The sequence below is a fragment of the Rhagoletis pomonella genome, unplaced genomic scaffold, assembly GCF_013731165.1.
Source record: "Rhagoletis pomonella isolate Grant_MI unplaced genomic scaffold, Rhpom_1.0 Rhpom_scaffold_00005, whole genome shotgun sequence".
Classification (NCBI taxonomy): domain Eukaryota; kingdom Metazoa; phylum Arthropoda; class Insecta; order Diptera; family Tephritidae; genus Rhagoletis; species Rhagoletis pomonella.
In genome coordinates this window covers 5,939,226-5,947,171 of record NW_023458559.1, presented here as the reverse complement: position 1 = coordinate 5,947,171, position 7,946 = coordinate 5,939,226, and positions in this window count along the sequence as shown.

Genomic DNA, 7,946 nt, shown 5'->3' with positions numbered 1-7,946 from the left:
GCGCATGTAATACACTTGAATTGATATGAAAAGTAATATATGTATGTATGTATGTGGGTATATGAATAACGACCGCTTAAAATCGATTTCAAAGTTCTACTTTCGCTGTAGAAATTTTAGGTCTACGTTATGTAGTTTGACAATTGTCAATTAAATCGAATGCTTTGTATTGCATGAGCTCCACGTTTTTCATTTTCAATTTCATAGATTGTTTATAATGACTTTTGCTAAAATTTCAAAATCTAAAGTTATCACAACAAATTCTATGGGACTGAGAAATATTATTTTCTACTTTTTAGTCCATTTATAAAAGCGTTGTATATTAAAAAGTTTTTTTTATATTATTTATTTTTGTTTTGTTTAATTGTCATATCCATATTCCATTTTAAATTTTACTATTAGCTTTGTTTAAAATAATATATGTAAATGGATATGTAGGTACAAACGCATGTATAATTTCACATAATCGCTCAAATTTGCCAAAAGTTACTGAAAACTTTATTGTAAATGGTTCACTAAAATATTAGTTATTGGAATTAAAATTTTATGCGAATCCAATTTTTATTCACATTTTTAGAAAGCGCAAGTATGTATATATTCATACCACCAAAATTTTTTCACAAGTAGGTAATTTTAAACACACATATGTATGTATGTACATTAGGGTGGTCCAAAAACAGTAAAGCCGGAATTGTACTGCTCTCGCCCCTAGATTGTTCTATATCGAAAAAAATTGTCCAGTATTTTTTTATTTTGAAATCAAATAATATTCAGAGATCGCTCAAAGCGCTCAAAGTTTTCCATGTATTTTTATATGGGAAAAAAACTTTTCGTAGAAATGGTATAGAATTTTGGAAAATCAATATTTTTCGATCGGAAAACTCTGGTTCTCTTCGGAAGACTTTCAATAATAATACGCAATTGTTTATTTAACCATTTTTTAATACTAACGATTTTTTATTGGTCGCCACATTGCATTTTTCGGGGTTTTTGTGGGTTTTTGGCGAACCTGTAAATTATAGTTGCAATGAAAAAATGGTTAAATAAAGAACTATCATTATTTTAAATTGTATTTGCATCTTCATAAAAGGAGAACAAGATAAAAAATTTAACAAAAACTACAAACTAATGAAAATTATGTGAAGATTTACCATATTTTCGTTTATTTGCTCGCAAGAACATCACATTTCATGTTGCTCAACATTGTATTATGTTATCAACATTAAATTCGACAGAATTTCTACATTCCGACTTGAACTTTTCTAACGCTGTTAATTTTTCGTCCGCGAATAGTTTCCACTTTCAGTTTGCACCTTCTCTATCTATCTAAGTTCTCTGCTTTAAGCACTAGATTTAGTGCTTTTTGAAAATTAAAAAGCCAAAAAAATTACTTTGTGCCTAGTGCCTTTTGTAGTGCTTTTTTTGAACTAATTATACTCCGAGATAGTTAAAGCCTGAAATAATTTGAAATATTATAAGCTGAAGATGCGGAGTTTACAAGAATATACAAATTTAAATGCACTAAAATGATTGATAAAAAGCTGAAATTGCAAACCCACCTTGTTGAATTCTATTCGCGTTGAAAATGCTATTACGCAGGTAAGTTAGGTGAGGTTATAATGAAAACATACAATTTTTTGCTCATTTCTATTTAGGGCATTATTTTCGTTTGTTGCGATTCGATTTTTCTTTCTCGAGATATACAGGGCATGAATCATGTAACTTTGAAACGATAGTCGTTCAAACGATATCGACAAAACGACCTCGTAAAAACACTGATTTATGCATTTGTGTTGCTATTACGTGTTACTATTACTGTTACGTGAAGCAAAACTGAAATCGAGTTGACGATATCGCACAAACGATCAAACAATTTTTAGTTTTCATGAAGCAACACAATCTCGACACGATATCGTTCAGACGATTGTCGTCATACGCGATTCATGCCCTGGTTTTAATAGTGCTTCGGTATTACGTCGTAAGCATGAGTCATCATAGCATGTGTAGAGGCTATTCAATCGTTATGAGCGAAAACGAAATATTGGTAATTTTTTGCTTTTGTTAAATACAAACTGTTACGAAAAAAGCATCGTTTGATTTAAAAAAATTGTGTGCTTCTAGTTTGGTAAAACACTTTTTTTCCAAGTTTTTGGTGCTTTCTGAATATCAAAAGTTGGCAACACTGCTTCGTTTTATTGAGTTTCTTCTAAGTAATACATACATCCATACATATTCTTGTTCTATTTACGTGTGTATATTTTTGGTTTCTTATTAATATCCTTATAATGGCGAATCAAAACATTAAAAAAAATAAAAAATTTATATGTATTGTTTTTTCGCCTTTCTTTGCTCTCAGTCTTCACCAGGTGCCCACTTTTCTCATTAGTCAATCTTATCCCCACTAAGTTCCATTTATTAGATATAATAAATAAACGCAATCATTATAATAAAGTAACATGCAGATACACCATTATACTGAAAAGTGTACGCTTGGAATATACTTTAACTACACGTATGCATGGATCTAATTTATATGTACATACATATGTATTACCACCATAATTCATACATTTGTGCATATTCCTACATTCCTTCCAACCGAAAAGCATTTGCTTGCATTACTTGCATATACATATGTCAAGAACCCGAGTTTTAAATAAAATAGGCCAAACGATTAAATACAGTTTATTCAACACTTGCTTTGATTTTTATTAATGTAGGAAAAATAGCGATTCACAAATCAACCGTCCGCGTCTTCTGTTCGATACAAACTCTCTCTTGTTCTCTGTCTTCTTCAAAACGTTCGTTTATTTTAAAATGCTTACATGGTTGCAGTTGAATGTCAGGGTCGCATGTGAAGGTATAGTAATTCAGTATGTATTAAATGTGTAGTATTCAATGTGAAGGTTAGTCTAATTAATATCATGTGACAATTCGGCCAATCCTACTTTGACATCGTCTCGATGTCATCTCCGTCGGTATCTTCGCTGTCATCTTCATCTATGGTGGGCGGAAGTGCACACCACAATTTCATTTTGTCTGCTGAATAGACTGAGCAAAACCTTTTCTGCTTACGCTGCATACCGTTAACATCTTCGATTAAGTACCTGTCTTTACCGAGTACTTTGCTAACAACATAAGGGCCTCGATATCGCGAATCCAACTTTCGTGATTCACCAGTTGATTGGAGATCGTTTGATATTACGACCAAATCGTCTACTTTGTATTCAGTTGGAGTCTTATGCTTGCGATCAAATCTCTCCTTCCATTTTTCGCGTTGCTGCTGAAGTTTTACAAGAGCTGTGGCACGTTTGTCAGCGATCGAAGATTCGTCAGGGTCGTCAATAATCGCAGCCAGTAGCTTATTTCGTACTACATCACGTATTTTAAAGTCAAATACGAGGTCGTTGGGGCTGAAACCCGTACTCAAATTAATTTGAGAATTTACGCCACATTGCAAATTTCGCAATTGTTCGTCCCATTCTTTAACTTGGGCACCAGAAGTTCGTAAAAAGTCTAAAATCATTTTATTGGCTCGCTCAACCTGGCCATTCGCGCGAGGTGTTCTTACAGCTGTTTTAATATGCTGTATGTCGTTGTCACCGCAGTACTGCTCAAATTGTTTGGAGATGTATGCAGTACCTCGGTCGCTCACAATTCTCGCAGGTAGTCCGAAATACGAACTCAACATAAACGCAAACGTCAAGCTGTGAAGCTGTGTTTTTCTGTGATCTGTTTAAATTTTGTGTTGATAAAGCTGTTTACGCTTATTAAAGTAAAAAATTAAAAAAAGTGTTAATAAACTTCTGGTGCACAATTTAAAGATAAGTAAAACATCAAAATTTCCCGTAGATTTGATTAATTTAACTTGATATTCTTAATTGCATGTGCCGAGTATTTTGTTTCATATAATATATTGTTGTTGTACAATTGTTTTTGTTTGTGCACATTGATTTTGCTCTTTTTGCCTTTTTGTCATTTCTGCTGTTTCATCTTTGTCACAGCTGTTTGCGTTGTGTTTATTAGGTGTCTAATATACAGTGCATTTAAAACTGTTCGCTAACTGACATTTACCAGCTGATTGGTTCACTGATTAATACATCGTTTTCAAAACCGTTTTTGCTTTTTTGCTTCTAAAACCTAAAAATAAATATAATTTTAAACATGTCGTGTATTTACACCAATTGCCACGTTAAAAGCGACTCCTATGTGCCATGCTGGCTCTGCGATGGGATTGCCCATATAAAATATGCTGGTTTGAGCGGTAGAGTATTAGACGCTATTAACGAGGGTAAGGGTCTTCGTTGGTCTTGTCAAAAATGTAGATCAACCGAAGTTGATTTATTTAAATTCTTCAGGCAGTCCAGAAATGGTTTTTCTGAGATCGAGAAGGATCTGTCGGCGCTTGTTGAGAAATTTAAGCATTACGAAAAAATGTTTAGATCTTTCACTTGTCTCGACGACCCTCCACACTCTGAAGATAGCCGTGAAAATAAAGGTGGGCATGTTATTAGTCCACCTAAAAAGACAGCCACGGATTCTGGTAAAAAAAATCCTCCATCCCAGTCCTTAGAACTTATTAATTTATCTTCTCCATGCCCTCAGGCATTGGAGCCTCCGATTTCTAAAGCCATATCCACTAGGTCTACTTCAAAAAATAGTCAAACCGTTGATTTAACAGTGTTGCCATCAACATCTCAAGCTCCACTGTCTAACTTAGTTCCTCCGAATAATTCGGAGCCCCGCACATCAGACATCATTACCAAAAAGTTGGTTGTAATTCCTCCGAGAAGATCAATCTTTGTCTCTTGATTTGCTAAAGATACTTCTTCGAATGATATAAAGTCATACATATCGACTAAAATTAGAACTAAAGATGTATTTATTCGTAAATTTAATTTTAAATACGATCGCGATATTTCATCTTTTAAAATTGATGTAGCTTCCGAAGATTTTGATTCACTACTAAATAGTTCATTTTGGCCGACCGGGGCGTTTGTTCGCGAGTTTGAGTATAAACCTAATAAAAGTAATAATAACGTAGCTAAAATTTCTAATCTTAATTCTGATTCAAAAAACTAACTCGCAAGTCTAATTTAAGTATTTACTATCAAAACGTTAGAGGTTTGAATACCAAATTAACTGACTTATATTTAAAAGGTTTTGACTGCAATTATAATATTATTTCCTTGACCGAAACATGGCTCAAACCTCATATTTTTAATTCCGAAATTCTTCCAAATGAATATCAAATATACAGGAGTGACCGCGTGGGCAGAATCGGCGGTGGTGTTCTTTTTGCGGTGCATTCATCGATACCAGCCGAGGAAGTTAGTCTTCCTGTCATTGAATATACCGAATTTAAATGTATACGTGTACAGGCTGGAAAGACTTATATTTATTTAGCTCTTTGCTACATCCCTCCTAATTCTGCCGTATCGGTATATATGCAGCTAGTTTCTTTACTTGAGACCGTAAATGCAATGCTTACGGCATCCGATTCTATGATTGTTTTGGGCGATTTAAATCTGCCACATATTTCATGGAACATCATTGACACCGATGTTGTACCAGTTTCATCTAGAGATAGTTACAATGTATTTCTGGAGGAAATGGCTGAACTATGCCTCAAACAAATAAATATATGTCCAAATAAGTTTGGAAAGGTCTTGGATCTCGTTTACGTTGATGATGTTCCGAAGGCCTCTATTAATCGGTGTGATCCCCTAGTTTTGCCGGAAGATGCATATCATCCTGCTCTTGAGTTAAACTACGAAATCATAAATGAAATACATAATAATAAGTCAAGTTCAAGTACTAGATATGTTTTTGCGAAAGCAAATTTCAGGAAAATTAACAAAGAACTTTCAAAGTTATCTTGGCCAATATATAGAGATGACGTGGAGCGTAGCGTTGAGCACTTTAATGATACTGTTTTCAATTTGTTTCGAAAGTATGTGCCAATACGTAATATTGTTCATGAAGAACCAATACAATTATGGTTCACTAAAGAGCTTAAAAAATTGAAAAATAAAAAGTCGCACTCTTTTAAACTGTATAAAAGAACGGGCTTACACAGTGATTACCTAAGGTACTCAGTTTTGCGGCATAGCTACTTTGCATTAAATAAGAAATGTTATAATTCATATTTATGTAAAATTAAGAGGAATTTAATTAACAATCCTAAATCATTTTATGGTTTCGTAAATTCAAAGCGTAAGGCACATGGTTTTCCGTCCGCTATGCATTATCGCAACACTGTATCTAGCGACAGCCAACTCATTGCCAACATGTTTGCTCGGTTCTTTAGGTCCAATTATTCTGTAGACTTCCCTATAAGTGGAGACTATCCGTACGAGCTTTGTCCAATCAACTCTGCTTATATTCCAGTAATATCTTCCGATGAAGTTTTACACTCTTTAAAAACCTTAAAAGCGTCATTTAGGCCTGGACCTGATCATATTCCGACCTGTTTTCTTAAAAACTGCGCTGAGAACATCTGCGAGCCTTTAACAACTCTATTCAATTTGTCACTTAAACATGGCGTTTTTCCGTCAGCCTGGAAGGAGTCTTTCATAATACCACTTCACAAAAACGGCAGCAGGTCGTCTATAGAAAACTATCGAGGCATAGCGAAACTCTCCGCTATCCCCAAATTATTCGAAGCAATTATTGTTAACCAGCTGACATATTCTATATCTTCTTCAATTACACAATCTCAACACGGGTTTTCTAAAGGAAAATCTACTATTACTAATTTATTGGAGTTTACAACTCATGCCTCGAACGGTTTTAGAGAAAATGCTCATACCGACGTAATTTACACCGATTTCAGTAAAGCTTTTGACAAAGTATGTCACTCGTTACTCATCCGTAAACTCGACCTAATCGGCTTTCAGCCCAGTCTCCTTCAATGGATCTCATCTTACCTCTCTGATAGAACACAAAGAGTTATTGTTAATAATTGTTCTTCCAACATCATTAAAGTTTCTTCAGGAGTTCCTCAGGGAAGCCACCTTGGTCCGATTCTGTTCCTGATATTCATTAATGATATTTCTTCTATAATAAAACATTCAAAAATTTTAATGTATGCCGATGATGTGAAACTTTTTAAAACATTGTCCTCTATAGAAGAAAGGTCTTTGTTACAAGCGGATCTGAACAACGTGGTTAGTTGGTGTAATACAAACTATATGCCACTAAACCTTCAAAAATGTAAAGTTATGTGTTTCTCTCGGAGGGCTGTTCAACCAGCTGTTTATTCAATATCAAATTATAATCTGGAGCAGGTATCCAATTTTGTCGATCTTGGTATCACAATGGATTCCAAACTCAATTTCAACCATCATATTAATGTTACAGTCAATAAAGCCAAAGGCGTTTTTGCATTTGTAAGGCGATGGTCAAAAGAGTTCAAAGATCCTTATGTTACAAAAGCTCTTTTTACCAGTTTAGTTAGACCTATACTAGAATACGGATCTATTGTTTGGAATCCCCGCTACCAAGTTCATTCAGAAAGGATTGAATCAATTCAAAAACAATTCTTGCTTTTTGCATTGCGTAATTTTAACTGGGATTCAGATTACAATCTCCCCCCTTACACAAGTCGTCTAAAGCTCATAAATTTGCCTACACTCGCAAGTCGTAGAGAAATGCTGGGTATAATATTTATCGTAAAATTAATGACAGGCTTGATTAATAGCCCGGCCCTCCTGGCTGAGGTAAATTTTAATGTTCCTTCTCGAGTGTCAAGACACTTTCGACCTCTATATTTAAAGCCATGCAAAACTAATTTTGAACTAAACGAATCATTCCGTGGTTTATGTCAAGATTTTAACTGTCATTCCAGCACGTTTGACGTATCGGACTCGATTTTTACTATAAAGAAAACTATTATTTCCACTCTCAATAATTGAAATACTATCTTTAGCATATCCAATCAGCTG